General features: G+C 40.3%; 2 long non-coding RNA genes across 4 annotated transcripts in view; both read right to left on the reverse strand.

Annotated features, from left to right (window-relative positions):
* LOC118156013 overlaps window positions 1-17042 on the reverse strand; it is an 86132-nt gene that overhangs the window by 38859 nt on the left and 30231 nt on the right. The gene's annotated exons all lie outside the window — the stretch shown is intronic.
* On the reverse strand, window positions 8631-13689 carry LOC118156014. The gene is made up of 2 exons (XR_004746110.1): window positions 13056-13689; window positions 8631-11479 (listed from the first exon to the last, which is right to left on the reverse strand). It is a non-coding gene; the product is annotated as an uncharacterized LOC118156014 (long non-coding RNA).

The following is a 17042-nucleotide window of genomic DNA, read 5'->3' on the forward strand; positions in this document are numbered from 1 at the left end:
GAAAGAAAGAAAGGAGCTTCATATCATAGCACACTGTTGGTTTTATTCTTTTGTTGTTAGATAAATTATGGTGGGAGGGGAAAAAAGAGACTTTAGCTGTCCTTTTGTCACCTAAATCCACTTTCTATGTGGCACTAAAGGCACAAAGAAGGAATCATGTATCATGCCATACCATATTCTACCAGATTATTTGGTCTGCTTTCAAAGCAATTCAGATTAAGGCCACTTTAGATGGCTGCACAAGATGGCAGCAACAGAAAATGTCCCTTTGAGGCAGTGACTTTAAAAACAACTTCTTAAAGATGAGGTTCATTTAGCAGCAATCAGGAGAGCAGAAAATGCTGGATATGTTACTGTGGCTGTTGAGCAAAACTGTCTCCTTTCCTCCCTCCACCCTATTCCATAGCCTTCATCCCTTCCCCCCTCTCTTCCCCAGAATAAAAAATCAACCACTAATGTGCAAGGGTTTGAATGCTATTTGTGGCAATCTGTCACTTTACATAGTGTTCCGCCCTGATGTGAAAGCAGGATTTTCTTTTTTCCTATCTGCAGAACATGCTTTTCCAGGCCTATTATATGTATAAACAATGGCATATGTAATTACCTTTCTGGGGTGGCAATTATTTCTCTGCATCAACAACTGAAGTTAAGGCAACCCATCCCACTGCCCCCTACCTCCAAATAAAGGATATCCTAAATATCAAAAAAAATAAAATAGAAAAACATTCAGGGATCAAATCAAGGCTGCTTATGTCAGCCTGGGAAGGGACAGATACTATCACTGCAGCCTTTAAATGTCAGCATGATCTTTTTTTCCTAGCAGTAATTGCTTTACATTTTGTTTCAGATTGAGTCATTTCAACCTTTGCCTACAAGCCAGTTTTTGCACCCCACCTCCTTATACTGAAAACTTTTGCACTTTTGCTAGGGCGGATTTCCTTGGCAATTCTGTGGGTAAGAAAATACCATACCTGTCATGTCAAAGCTGTTGGATGGTGTGAGATGCTGACTTGATTGTCTTGCTTCAAGCTACACAAGGTCATGTAGGGTGGCAGGCTCAGGGAGTGGGGGATGAAGGGGCATTTTTCAATTCTCTCTGTGCTAGTCTTGCTGTGTATGGTTGCAGCCTTCAGTATTGCTGAGGAACACCTATACTTTCAGCATGGACAGACCCGTCATCATTTCGCTGTATAAGACAGTGCAACCTACCGCAAGATTTCCACTGCTGCTTTAAACCAAGGGCCTCATCCTGCAGAGCATGATGGCCAAGTCATGGCCATATGAGTTCAGGTCTGGCTGCCCCACACTTCAGTGTCTGAGGGTGGTCCTGTTCCCGGTCCTTTGCTCAGATGATTCTTGCTGCCTCCAGTGAGAGCCACGTATGGACAAGCTTGGCATGGGCACCAGTGCCTCTGCACTCCTCGTGGCTGCAGCTCATGTCATGCAGGCTTGTTAGAGCAACCTCATAAAATACCAACGCAGACAGGGTCTAGCCACCCATCTAGAAAATGGTGCAAACTGCCTTTTATGCCTGGGAGTGTGGGGGTGTGATATTTGGGACTCAAATGAAAGTCACATGGCAAAGTGCACTTCTTTTTCACTGTTGAAGAATATTAAAAGTACAAAATGTAAAGTCTGCTCATCAGGAACTACACTCGCTTATATTTAAAAGGCTGTCTTGAATCCTTTCTCAAGTGGGTTTAAATGAGGACTTTTCTGAGCAAAGACATTCTTAAACATATGCTTAATTCTCAGGAATTAGGGCCAACTCACATACTTGTGAGTTCATTTTTTCCTGAGGATGCTGTCATCAGTATACTTAACAAGGTACTCCTAATGTAAATGTGTTTAAGTGAAAGGTGTTTTAGTGATGACTCCTTGATTCCCTTCCACATCATATGCATACGAAGGCTAGCTGGTTCCCTCTCCTGCAAGAAGACCATTCCTGAGTGAGCTGCATGCTTACAACAATTAAAGAACTGAGGGAGGAAAAGGACCAGAAGGGAGCATAAGGAAAGCTTAAACTGTGAACTTCAGAGCAGCATCCACTGACTTATCTCATGTGTACAGGCATGTTATTGTTCATGAAGGTGTCAGCTGGCAGTGAAGCACATCCAAGTTTTCTATTTATCTGGCAGAAGAGACACTGCGCAGAAAGAGGGATGCAGATGAATGAGTTAAAATTTTCCTTCCTTTCCCTTCTCCCCTCCAGTTCCTCTGCTGAAGGAAGTGTGAACAGCAAACGTATGTAATTACATGCATTCTCCAGGCTGGGGACAATACCAGCTTATTAACTGAACCTAATACTGCAGGTAGCTTTCTCAAATTTATATCTGTTGGTGATGTCAATGGAGGGGAATAAGAATTAGTAGAAGTCTTTGGGGTTTTTCTGTCTCCTTATTAATGTATAAAAGAAAGATCTCCTACAAAACAGAAATCACAAACAGCTCTGCTGGGGAATGCAAACACATCTTTGAAACCTTTCTTTCTTTTCCTTTTAATAGCTGTGAACATAAATCACAAGAGCCAAGCCAGGGGAAATATTAATCCTGCCACCAGGATCTGTCTGTAGCTATCCTTCTAGCCAGGATGAGTAGGTGGTTTTGGAGTTACCCCAAGTGCAGATTCCATCACTGCTTAGATTGTTAATGAGCTTCCCCAACAAGAAAGCATTTTCCTTTGTCTGAGTGATGGTTCTGAAGGCCTTGTTAACTTCTGCTCATGTGCAAAAAATATCTTGTTAATATTTGAGATAAGTACTGTTAATAGAAAAGAAGCAAAAAGGATGCTGTGAGATGATGACAGTGTTGCTTGCCATCTAGCTTCCATTTTCAGCTTTACTTTTGTATACTTCCTTTCCTATGAGGACCTTAAAATATTTTGGTTACATAAACCAAGACCCCTGGTTTCAATACATGTTGGAAGACTCTTAATGTACTCGTTTTCAGGTGAATACACTGAAATGCAGAAAAAAAGAAAGACAAACTTTTTTTTTTTTTTATTAAGAATGCCAAAAAAAAAAAAAAAATCTGCTAAAGCTGGAAATAGCACCACAGGTCCAGTCCACAAATAAATAAATCCCCTTCTCGTCTGTTTCATGCTGTCATGGATAAGGAGCAGTACTCAAAAGACACTGAGTTTTCCTACTCACGTGCATTTAGATGGAATGTGACTGGGTCAAGAAACAGTTGTGAATCCATCCTTCTCTGCAAGAACCTACAGAAATGATCAATTTTGTCCAGGTTTGTTTTTCACTAGGAACTTTCATAAGGAGAGAAAGAAAAGGCTTTTAGAGAACAGATGAGCTCTGGTTCTGCCCTGCTTGACGTTTACTCTGAAACCTACCTGGGAACCTCAGGCTACATCCCAACTGACATGGTCAGTACTGAACTTTTTATCAGAAATGTCGGTCTGGTCAGGAGCTTTGTGCATGCAATATATAGCATCCTGGAACAGAATGTGATGACTCTGCCTTTCCCCATTCTGTCCCCTAAAGTTGGGGATGGCTTCAAATTTCTTAAGTGGCGACATTCTTTTCTCAGTCAAAGTAATATTATAGTTTTTGTATAGTGAACACAGCAAATACTGCCTCATTTGTTTTTACTGCTTTGACTTCCAGAAAACAACCTAGATGACAGCAAGTCTGTCTTTCAGTAAGTCACCAGGGCTATCTCCTATTAGGAAGTCCCTAATAAGCACAGACACCTCACTGCTTTTATTTCAGCATGTCCAATTCACCAGTCACTGAATTCAATCTTATCTGTTCAGATGATGGGTTTTGACGAAGTGCATAAACCTGTCATTAAGGGGAGGACAGGTTATAGTCACTACTCAGGATATTACAGCTTTCTTCGTTGTTTATTGCAGATGTGGTAATGTAGTACAAGCTGGAACAGAGAAGATGAAAGTAAGGTTAGTTAAACACTGAACTACTCTGTGATTAAAAAGAGTGATAGTATCAGGCCAACAGTTCAAAGGTTCAGTGTAAATATTGTTCATTTGTTTGGCTTTTCAGTTGTGACACCGGTTAGTGGAAATATACCAAACTTCCATATAAGACAAACTCTGATTCTACAGAGGAAAGACACACACATAAAAAGTGGCCTCAGTTCTCTCATACAACAATAATTAAAAATTTAAACCTTTGACCTCTGTAAACATTTTTATTTCTGGTTTCCTTTGCCTATGACCTGCAGGTGCTTTATGTCTTTCCATGGCTCTTTTACTCCACTTTTCTTATCGGCAATTACTTACACAGTAATTCAAATCCAATTTCAATATTGACTACAAGGTTTTAAGCTCTGTGTCAAATGCAAGCTCTCTAGCATGTTCTGTTTCCATTAAGAACATAAGAAACATTAAGACTTGGGAAACGAAAAGGAAAAAAATATCTAGCAAGTGATGGCAGTGAGTCAATTATGCTTGTTTTGCACGGTCCTCTGAGCTCATATTATACTCATATTGCTCCTGGTACTTAAAAAGGAACATTTCTATTAAAAATTAAAACAGGTGAGGAGTGTCTACAGTGCATAACATAAAATTCTGTGATTTTTTTTTTTTTTTTTTTTTTTTTTAGTCTGGCAGCAGATCACAGCTTCGTCCATCTGCACAGAGCATGTGTCCTGGCTTGAATGATTTCACTAACATTCAGTAGGCCAACACTAATTAGCCTTCTCTGGGACCAGTATTTACTAGTCTTTTCAGGAAAGCTCTGGCTGAATCATGGAGGTCACTTGGCCCTGGTTTTCATCCAGCTGCAAGAACAGTGCCTAGAGGAGCTGCTCTGGTGGCACTGGGTGCTTGCAGCTTAGGGCAGCTCTGGGCCAGCCCCAGCCAGGTCAAACAGAGGACCAAGTACATGCTTGAAGTGAGCACACAGATGCCACTGGAGGGACACAAGGCTGATTTTTTTTTTTCAACATCATGGCCAACATAGCCTTAACAGCACCATAATGTTTCTCCAGTTACCCACCTGTACAGTAAGCTCTTGGATATGGGCAGATTTTTTGATCCTGTGTTTGTGCAGCATATAGCACAGAGGAATACTCACCTCTGGTTACTGTATAATTTCCTTTTTCAAATATCTAAAGTAGCAGTTGAACCCTTACTGAGTTTGAGAGTATTTCAGAAAGGTACCAGGGATAATAGTATGCAATCCATAATTAAAAATCTGTTACACTGATGCTGTCTATTTCTGCTCTGGGGGGTAGCTAGGGAAAAGGTCCATGGCACCACCAGATGTGATTTCCACCCTCTGGTCTGTAGCTTTGTTTTGCCATTTAGATACTCCTAACTATAAAATAGGAATACAGGCCACCAAATAAAACACTCTATCTTCTGCTCTGCAATATTTTTGTGCATGCCCAGAGGTGCCTTCAAAGAAAAAGTCCTTCTACTTCTACATTACACCTCTCCCAGTCAGTTCTGTCTAGTGTAGTCTAAGGGATTTTTCATATATTTTCTCCTGATCACTTACATTCCTGTTAAATGTTGGGGGCAGAAACAAAAACTGTTCGGACTGATGATGAACAAAGTCTGGAAAACATCTCATATTCTTCTGTCTAGCAGCACCACTGAACCTGAAAACAGTATATCATGGTCTTTTGGACTGCTGCTTGACAGGTGGCTAGGAAAATAACCTGATATGTTGATATCACTTGTAAGGAGAAATAATTGACTCTGCCAGATTTTCAAGAATTGGTCTGCTTTTCTTTCTACCTGGATATTTAATAGTGACTGTCCCAGGTTATTTGTGTCACAGATCTCACTTGAAAACAATGGATTCATTGTTCTGTGTGTGGAATTAAGATGTGTTTTTATTGATAATAACATGAACAAAATCAATCTGATTGATCTGGATTGTTTATACTATGTACATCTGATGGCCTGAGAGCTCTACTTCTATAAATTCCTAGACTAACTTTCTACTAGCCAAACACTGCTTTCACTTTTGAAGTCCCTGTGTGAAAGGAAGCAGAACTATGCCACTTTTTAAAGAGACTCTGTATTAAAACTTTGTGTTCTGTAAAAGCGGTGTTTTCTTTTTCATATGAAAGTTCAGGACCTTCAGGCATCTTATCATGCCATGCATTCAGAAAAGAATACCAGTATTTCGAGATCTGCACATCAAGCGTTTGAGTCCTGCCACCTGTCCCACTGATGTTTAAAAACAGCAAAACCTACTCATCTGAAGTTCCCTAGGTGTAGCACAAGTCAAATAAGTGTCTAGGAGAATTTTATTATTATTATTATTACTTGAGTAGACAGTCTAAGAAGCTGTACTGCTTGTTAAAGTTTCTCATGTTAATAATCAGCAATTTTTTAACTTAAAGCAAAATATGTAGGAAACAGTTACAACAAGTATAGCATTAGACTAACCTTAGTCTCTGGAAAAGTTATGGAGAAGATTGCTCTGGGGGATACTGAAAGACAGTTAAAGAGTAAAGCTGTTTTCAGGAAGCGTCAGCATGGGTTCATCAAGGGAAAGTCCTGCCTTAGGACTAATGTGATCCCGTTCTATGAAAAGGTCACCCTGCTGGTGGATAAGGGGAAGGTGGTGTATGTAGTCTTTCTGCATTTCAGCAAGGCCTTTGATCCTGTTCCTCACAGCTTCCTTCTGGACCAATTGCCCAACTGCACAATGAACAGGTCCATAATATGCTGGGTGGTGAATGGGCTTGATGGCAGAGCTCAGAGGGCCTACGTCTGTGAACGGGCCTACATCTGGCTGGTGGACAGTCACTGACATTCCCCAGTGCTCCATCCTAGGGCCGGTCCTGCCCAACATTTCTATCCATGATCTGCATGCAGGTGTGGAACTAGTCCTCCTCAAGTCTGCTGACAATTCTCATCTGGGAAATGCTGCTGACTCCCTGGAGGGAGGAGAGACCTGGCAGAGGGATCAGGCCAGATGGGAGCACTGGGCAATCAGCACTGGCATGAAGTTCAGCAAAGAGAAATGCCAGGTGCTGACAGAGCAGTGTCAGGCACAGGCACAGATGGGGGGACAGCTCAGCAGGAGGGGACCTGGGGGTGCTGGTGGGATCCCTTCAGGTGCTGGGGCTGTGCCAGGTTGTGCCAGGCAGAAGGGCTGAGCCCAGTGCTGCTCTGCTGCTCCCAGCAGAGCTCCCAGCCCTGCTTCCTGGCTGGTTCGTGCCATGTCAGGAGCGTGAGGCTCAGCAGCTCTGACACCAGAAGCCGCAAAGAGAGGTTCTGGTGACAGCCATGGGAAGGAAGAGATGAGTGCTTCACAGGGGATAGAAATGCAATATTATTTAAGAAAATAACCACTCATAATTGGGCCTCTGTCACTTTAAACTTTAATGGTAATAGTAGCACTGGAACTTTAAATTACAGCTTTCAGTGGCTTCACGCTGCATCTCTCAATTACTCTTCGCAAGTCCATTCACAGGGCATGTGTGCTGTGACATTGACACCGCCGTGCAAATCGAAACTCAAGCCCCGCCGGGCTGTGAGGTCCTGCCTCACTCTGCAACCAGAGGAACCTGAGGTAAGGCTCCGCCGCTAGGTCTGAGCACATCCTGGGCATACAAAGCAAAAAATGCAGCATGTCTGGCACTCAGGTGGCCTCCATCCCACTCACCCCCTTCCCACAGCATCTGCTGGGGACGGCTCCTGCAGGCATGGCTCGTGCCACGGTTGTAAACAACTGCTGTAAGATGCAGCCGTGGCAGAGGGGAGGTGATCTCCATAGTCCTGTTGTTGCCACTGCTGTGGTGGCTGCTGAGGTTGCTGCTGGGAGAGCAAGGCATCTTCTGTCTGGGATTCAAAAGGGTATGGGGAAGGATTTTAACTCAAAGACAGCAAAACTAAATGCAGAGCCATCTCAAGGTGGGAAGGTTTCAGGAGTGTCTCCTTCTGGTGTAAATTAAGTCCCTGTGAAGTATTTTTGCTGGTGTGGTTACTGCAAGCCATGTTTTATTTGACCTGTTACGTGGTGTATTGCCACCTGTGCACGCTGATGTACAGCCAATGCCCAGGGCCCCACCAGCAGCCTGCAGGCAAGGCAAAACTGGAAAGGGAAAAGCTCAGTTCCACGTAACCCAGAAACATGCTTTTGAACCCTAGAATGGAAGACAGTCCTAAAAATTATTGCTGCGAAACAGGTTGTGAGAGCAACCAATTTTGCAAATACACGGGGCTGCTGGTAAGGAAGAATTCCCATGGAAAAGGTGAGGTTCTTTGTGCCGGCTGCTACCTACAGTGATGGGGGCAAGAAGTGGCTGAGCCTGCAGTTTACAATAAGTGGGTGGGAACAAGAGACCACTTTGTCCTTCCAGTAACCCTGTCCGGATAAGCGCAAATCTGCATACGGTAGCTTAAAACCAGCTCAGACAGGGCTCCTATCTATTCCCCCCTTCTAGCCTGGATGAAAAGCACGGGGATGGAGGTCACATAAACTCACTCTGTTCATGCAGTTCAGACCAATTTGCATAATCCAAGCTTTCATTTTAAACAAATTAAGTGCCTGGCACTTTATGGTTGTGAAGAAACCTCCCCGAGGTGTCAGTGAAGTATGGAGCCACTGAAAGCAGAGACCACTGCAGGTGGAGTGGGAAATGGCAGTGCAGAGGCATGAATGCTTCATAATGTAAACAGAAGTGTAAGAGACGGGAAATTTTTCACATTTTATTAAATCAGACTTTTACAGTAGTTGTTGAAAGCAAAAAACACTGAATTATATTTAGATAATCGTTCCATAAATAATGTGTGTTTTCACAGCAGTCACAAAGTCTGGAATTTATGTGCTAATTACAGACCCCAAATCATCTCTGCACAGATTTGCAATTAAAACTGAAATATTTTCATATACAATGTGAGCCCTGTATTCATAGCAACAGCTAAGAGACATGCTGGTTACAGTTTGCTCAGTAAATCTGAATATTTTATGTTTGAACACAATTGTTTCACTATTGTTGTCCCTACACTCAGTATTTTAAAAGCCGAAGAGTTTAGAGCCGATTGTCACATTGTGAATTGCTATTCTTTTCAGAGAAAAAAAAAAAATATATATATATATATATATATATATATATTCTCTATATAGTAGTGCATATAGCATAACAATCTAAGGGAACAAACGATTATTGAAAGACACAGAGAAAGCAAAATTCCCATGTATGGTTATCTTCTTAATAAATATTGTAAAAACACATACTTTTAAAACCCTGCAGTGACAGCAAAGTGCAGGAAGAATGCAGAATTAGGGAGAACGTTGAATAATTCAGTAGCTTGTTATGTGATTAGATCTGATTGGCCCACGCTAAGATGCTGCCCATAAAAATGATTTCCCATGGTAGCGTTGGTCGAGGGGTGGGGGGTTTATGATGTCCATAAAGTGGGAGAACAAGGCTTACTGGAACTAATAATATCATGGCTGCGCAGAATGATTGATGATCTTTAAAAAGGCCCAGATTGGTTTCATCTTTCTTCAGATTTTATCACTCACTCTTTCTTAGTCACGTGCAATCACTAAGGCCAAGAGAGGTAACAAGTGTTTGATGTATGATACTTGAGCCACTTTTGTCAGAACTGCATTTATTTTAAACTGCTCTTGTATTTGATACTCCCAACATGTAGATGTTCTTTATGTTTATTTTTTCTCCAGCTGATGAGAACAGGCCCTCCTGGGGTTGGGTCAAGAGGTAACCCAAGCTCGCCTTAGAGCAGCAGTGCCAAAAATCACAGTAAAAATTAAACAAATCCTCCTCTTTGCACTGGGACCATTTCCATTACTGATTAAATGGATAAAGAGCTGTGCAGGACTGACATCTTCTTGGGAGAACCTCATATTCTTTATTATTTGCAGTATGTGCACACCTTTCAGAATGCTACTTACGCTTCTTGGAATATATTATCTGTTTCAATTCGCTCCATCCCTCACAATCTGCAGAGAGCTACAAAAGCTTCTTTTGTGCCCGTAAAAAAATTCAGATGAATAGTAAAAAAAAGGAAAAAAAAATCTTAATTTAACCAATTGGGAAAAAAGGGTTCTTTCCACTTGTTTCTGAAAGCATGCACATCTCCTCAAATACTACAAATCAAGCCAGATATCTTAATCATTTGTTGGAAACATCCTTATCAGTGCCTTATTCATAAAGATTGCAGATGTGTGAGCTGAAAAATGTTTGACAGGATCCCAGAGGAGAAAGAAAGAGTATTAAAGGGTTGATCAAATAGCAATGTATTGGAGTCCTGTTCATTTGGAGAATGCCCCCTTATCCCCGTTTGTTCTATCTGGAAGAACAACAGATAAATCAATGTGAAGCCGGGTTCCAGAGACCTTCTGCCAGAACACGGGTGTGTTTGTTTGCACAGGTATGACCACAAAACTGCGTGCAAGACCCACACCACAGCTGTGCACATCTGCGCCTGGTGCGCAGGTCCTCTCGCTCAAGGTGACTTTGCCTCTTGTAGAGTTTAATGGTTTTCTGTTTTGACAATTTAAACACTGTCTCAACACCGTTTAACAAAATCAAGAGCAGTTCCTGGCAATTAATTTCTGCAGTCAATAGTATTCTCAAACTGGGCAACTCCCCTTGGAACGGGGAGCCATAACAGCAGAGCCTGCGTGAGTGAAAGAGCAAGACAATTCATTAGACGACTCTGCAGCAGCTAAAAGTGGCGGGGGATGTCAGCCCGTGCTCCTGTGCTTCAATACTAATGAGAGTCATTGCATATTCATAACCCTAAATACAGTCAGCTTCTGATAAAAACTTTTGTCATCGGAGCTTCACAGTGCGAGCAGAGCGCCGCGCTCCTGGTGTCGCGGCACTTCCGCCAAGTGAGCGCCAGAGCAAGATTGATTGTTTTGCAACGCAGCCTGACAGGGAACTAAGAGATACTGCCCCAAGGGTCCTGAAACTAAGCTTAGTTTGATTACAAGGCTCCAAGTAATCAAAGAAACAAAAGAGAGGGGGAAGACGGAGGGAAGAATGTTGTTTTGTCTTGTCGGTGGGTTTGGGGCTTGGCTTTTTATTATTTTTTAAAGATAAAGGAGGCTCTGAAGACGTAGCTTTCTTTATTGAGTGTTCAGAGTAATTATCTGCTAGGTGTTTAAAACAGTTCATATCAATTTTTATCAGGCAAGAAGAAGAACAGTAGGCGCTAGCAAACTTGTTCCCATGTTGTAGGAACACTGCTGCATGTCTTAATAGATACAAATCTCTAAAACTGCATGAAGTTTCACGTCAATATGAATAGCAAAGATTAGTGAACTCAACCTGTCAGATATTAAAATCAGCTCTGCCAAGTGTTGTGCTACCCAGAATTCACTTCTTGCAGGTTTCTTTTCATTTTTGTTGTCAGTTCCTTCTTCTTCTCATCATTGTTGCTATTTTTATTATTAGTTTTGAGAAACTACCTATCTACTTTGCTGGCAGTCAAATCCTGCAGGTGCATGGCTCTGCTAGCCTTTGACCTTGCGATACCTGTCTGCTGGGGCAGCTGTTAGCATCCCCTGGAGTCAAAGAAGAGAAACGTATGTTTCAGCACCCACTTTGAAAAAGCCTTGAGCATTTTCTCACTCATAATGATGTCTTCAGCTGGAATGCCAGCACATTTCCACATCTTTCTGACAGGCAAGCAGACTATAAAATATACATAAAATTAAATAAAACAGGACATTATCACAAAGGTTTCAAAATCTGATTACAGTGCAGAGTTGGATTTTTTTATATATTTTTCCCAGCAATTATAAAATCCTGCTTTTGAAAAAAAAATAATAAAAAAAAAAGAACTGGATGGCTCAAGAGAAATCATGAAGGATTAAGGACAGGGATGTTTCTCTAAACTGTTAAATATCTCAGTCTTATGTATACAAGCTTTGAAAATAGAGAAATCTTGTAGTTATGATTGATTGAGGTAACTGATTATCCACAGATATTTTAAGTGTTGAGACATTAAATTGTCAGCCATATCAGTTTGATTGCAGTAAAACATGAAAACATTGACTTTTGTCTAGTTAGAGAAATTTATTTTTCCCAGAATGACAATCCTTTAAGTAGAAACCAGGCAGCTTGCCAGCTCTCCGTGTCATACATTGAAGTTTGCAAATGCAACCCATATTTTCAAATGTTTTTCAGGGTTCAATGAATGGTGCATAGGTCTTTGGCAAATAGTCTTGTAATAAACAGATTTCCGTATACTGCTTCAATCCTCCTTAAGCCTGGTGTAGACTAGTATTTATTCATTATGAATAAATGAATGGCATAGACAGTGGTTTGCATTCAAGGTGTATACGTATTCAGAGCTCTTCGCTTATGTAAAACATTTCTCTAAAAGAAACAGTAACCCTCCTTGGACTGAAGCTATAGGAACAAGTTTGATTAATATGTTTTACAAGCCTGAAGTAAATGCTCATCATAACTGTCAGCAAGCTGACAGCTTTCAAAAAGGAGCCTTTGTTCCCAGAATGAGTAATTTGTGTGATCTTCTTTAAGATACCACATTCAAAACCTTAGAGGGAGAAGGTGTTACATTCAAGTGAATTCTACTCAATATGTGATTGCTGTTAAGTCTGCTTTGTATTCCAGATCCTTGATACACACACCATATTTGACAGGATAGCAACTTTATTATTATTATTATTATTATTATTATTATTATTATGTGGTGTTCTTGCTTGTCAGAACACCTGTGCTTTCTCATAAAGCAGAGGTGTACACATGGAGTTTTGTACCTATGCACACAGGAGAGCCAGCTACCCAATGCCATGCCTCACTCCTGTGTTTGCTTGGGTTTTTATAAGTAAATCCCAGGAATGAGGAATTATGGGATGCCTTAAAAATTACACTTGAGTTACTGAAAGTGTAAGTGGGCCAAAAGCTGGAGGACCAGGGAGAGATGATGAAGCCATACCTTAAGAAGCAAAGGGGATGACTATTCCCTCTTCTCTTGGGTGCTAAACGTTTCTCCTAACTGAACTAGTAACACATCTGCCACAGAGAACTAGGCAGTGGCACATTGTGTCTCCAGTGGTAACAGGCAAGTACTTCAAGAACATGTCAGATGCTGAAAAATGAAACTGAGCTTACCCATTAGTGTGGGAAAATATTTCCTTCCCGACCTCTTCAGGCAAAAAGGTTACCATACAGCATGAACTATTGGGTTTGATTACTTTTAGATTGCCACACTTTGCTCTCAGTTGTATAATTTTGAAGCTGGAAAAGAACATTCTGCTTAAATAGTCACATATTTATCTGTTTATGTGAAAGTAGCAGCAGAGAAAGATAACAAAGAACTAATTCAGCCCTTTCAAAAATCCACTCAAAATATTTGACAGAGTGATGGTGCATTCCATAGTTTGATTTCAAGCCAGATAGAGGATATTTCTGTCTAGCCATGTGCCCTTCTCTTTTTTGTCTGTGGGTCCACATGCAGGAGAGGAGGTGCCCGTTGTTTTTTTTCCTGCCTCCACACAAACAGCCCTTTCTTTTGCAGACTTTGTATGAATCCAAGGTGAAAGGTATTTTTTCCATTGATGTCATCTAGCCTCAGACCAAGGACCATCTGATTTGCAATCTGGTGTACTAGCTAAGACCTCTGTCTTTCCCAAAGTGATGTAAATGAACCTGGGTGTGCTCTTACACACAACAGGATGTGCTAATATAGCAGTATGATGCAAATGCCTGTGTTATTTATAGGCTTTGAGCACCAAAAAATAAAAAAATAATAAAAAATAATAAAAAAATAAAATAAAATGTTATTTAATTGCTGGTTGAGTTCAGCTATTGTTATCCTTCTAAATATGAGATTCCCTAAACACAGGCTACCTAGCTGCTCTTCACAAGCAGATCTTGCATGGGTCTTCACTGGCACTATTAACACCATTGTGGTCTCAGGGGTCTGCTCCCATGGGACAAACCAGGAAAGCTGAGCTCAAATGCAGGAGCAGAGAACCCTGGCTTGGGCACGGGTGGTCAGACCAGTACCTGCATGGTATGGGGCTGCACGTGGAGCTGACAGTGATGATCAGAGCTCAGCAGCCAGCTCAGCTCCCCCAGCAGCCTTCCACAAGCCAAACCAATTCCACAGCCTGTTGAAACAATTCATTGCCAATGGCTAGCACTTACCTTCTCCTTCCCAGTCAGCTGTTTGGGCATGTCTAGAGGAACACAGTGGAGATGGTTATCCATCCTAACCTCGTAAAATTTTGATTGCCCTTCCTACTGGGGGGACTGGATCGATGCACTACAAAGAATAAAACTTTAATCCACAGTAAGAATTCCTTTCTATACTGAAATTTATTTCCTTACACGGTCTCCTTAAGTTGTCCTTATCACTAGATTTCTGAAAGTCCAGAGCACTTTTGTTCCTGGCCCACCTTCACCTCTCATGCATTAATTCAGCTCCTGTTTGCAGAAGCTGCTGGTTTGGTCCTTCCAGGTTGTTGTCTGTCAAGTTCTGACTAATTATCTTTAGAAGAACTCATCAGTTTTCTCAGCATTAAAATGAACCTGGAATTTCACATCCTTTTTCAAAAGAAACACCAAACCCTGAAGTTAACTGTATAAATGCCTTTCAACAATAAGAAGGGTGATTTAGCAGGGGCATGCTGTATACTGCTATTGTTGTTACCATCTTTAAAAGACAACGTGTATGCCCGTCTGTACAGACCACACAATAAATGTCTAGCTTCAGAATTTTGGAGGGAGCTATTCAGTCCTGGTAATTTGCTCTAACTGAATCCTTCAAATTCCTCCACTGTTTTTATGCCATGCAGTGGTCTGTTAAGACCATATTTTTGTTCCTGTGAAAATTGACCTTGGAATCTAATTTAAAAATAAAAATTCATTAAAAGACTGAGGGAGCTGATTCTCTAGAAAAAGGTTAAATTCTGAGGGTTGGTAAGCGTTGACCATAAGGAAATGTGATAAAAATCTAAACCTTTGAGGGCTTTAAACAGTAATCATAGGAAAAATCACTGCATTTGTCATTAAAATATTTTTTTTTTCGGATGTGTCTATCTTATCAGATAAATTTCTCTCAGTATTTCAGACACTGTGCTGTGGTAACTGGTGTTAATTTTGAATCTTTAATGACTACCACTGTAAGTTTGTCAAATGAGATAATGCAATGAAAATTTGAGAAGGAAAATAGAGGGTAATATCTTGAGATTTTATTTCAAAACATAATCTGCTGAATTATGCTGCAGCATCCCAGATTAATTATTATTAACTGGATAAAATTCCAGCCAAATGCTTGGTAAAAAAGAGCCTTCCTTGAACACTGGTATTAATGAAGTGGAGAAAAGAAGAAATGAAGGAACAGAGAAGTTCAGTTTCCGACTTGGCTGTCCCCTCTCCTTAGCACATGTTAATGTCTACACATGTACCTTTAGAGCTTGTAATTAATTTAATAATATGATATCTGTTCTAGAGATCTCTGGCTATTTTTGTTTCTCATGGCTTCTTTGATCTTTCATTCCTAGCTGCTCCTGGCCTGTCAGAGTGTATGCTGTAACCTATTTATGTTACCTGGCAGAGTTTCAAATCCAAAGTTTCTTTGAGTTCTTGAGGTCCCTCTTTAACTTTATACTTTCCTAAACTGAAATTAAAATAAATAAATTTGAAGCAGGATTGTTCACAACTGCTTCAGGGGAAACATGAGGGCATAGGAGCTACAACCTGTTTAGCCCATATGAATGTCCCTCATTGGTTTAAAAACAAAAAGTTTACAGGAAAGGTGGACCCAAGCAAGTAATCACAGTTAAATGTGTTTTAAAGCCATGTAACAGCTTCAAGTGTATTCAAGTGATTGCAGATTTATTCCCTATTTTACTATTTATACCTGCATCCCCTGTATTTTATTATTTAGGCGAGGAATACCCTGTGCTGTCCTCATTTTCTTTACTTGTCATGACATAATGTGAACTACTTGGTGCTGTAAAAGGGTTAATCACCACCAAAGAGCATACTTCTCAATTAAATAGGCATTAGCAAAATGCCACCCTTAAACCAAACCGCACTTTGATTAATAGTCCTAAAGAGCTTTCCTTCTCAGCCTCAGTGGGTCCAGAGTGTGCTGTGACTTGATGTGCAGATCGGGTCTCTCCTGGGGTTTCCATCACCTTACAGCATCATTTTATCAGGTTTTCTTACCTCATGTCTGAAAAGGTGGAGTCTGCCTGCTCTCTGCCCATTTTGATCCTGCAGCTTCCAGGTCTGGGGTCCCAGTCACCTCAACCAAAGGTGTGCAAGAGAGAAAGAGCTGCTGTGGCCCCCAAGGTTTTCTTGTTTGGCTGTGCTACAGTCAGGCGTTGTCTGGCCTTGCATCATCCTGTGGTAGTAGGACAGACTGTCATATTCTCTTAGCTGAAGTTGAACGCTCAACCAAATTGTCAAAAAATATAAAAATTAAAGAAAAAAGTGACATTTCAACCAGCTGGAATAGGCCTCTGATTCCTGTTCTTAGCAGTTCATTTTTGTTTGTTTGTTTGAAAAATGTAAATCATCATCATTAGACTTGGAAGGTACAAATTTAATTACTTTTATTTTATTTTGAACAAAAATCAAAATGACACATGCTGTGAATTGAATCCTTTTTATCCTGAATTTTCTGCAATAAGTTGTGTCAATGTTGAAATACATAATAAATTTCAGTACTTTCCTACATATAGTACTTTCTCACATATAGTACTATCAATTATTTTTCTACCTCAATGGCATCATATTTTTTATGATAAGTAATATTTTTTACAATAAATTTTAATTTAAAACAAAGTCTCTAATTTATCAGACAGGATATCTTTTTATAGTTTTAAAACACAAACATGAACTTGAAAAAAGTTAGAAAGACAAGCTAGTTCCTACACAATAACTCTTTTTTACATATAAAGCTGAGGTAAGAGTAATTCTTCCCTCTGTAAACATTTTCTGGTTTAGTGTTTTGGAATTTTTGCTTTTTTTTTTTTTTTTTTTTTTTTTTAATTTTGAATTTTTGTTTTTTTTTCTATTTTTTTTTTTTTTAAATTTATTTTAATACAATCTGTGTTTAAAAAAAAAAAATAAAAAAAATAAAAA

This window comes from Oxyura jamaicensis, chromosome Z, assembly GCF_011077185.1.
Source record: "Oxyura jamaicensis isolate SHBP4307 breed ruddy duck chromosome Z, BPBGC_Ojam_1.0, whole genome shotgun sequence".
NCBI lineage: Eukaryota > Metazoa > Chordata > Aves > Anseriformes > Anatidae > Oxyura > Oxyura jamaicensis.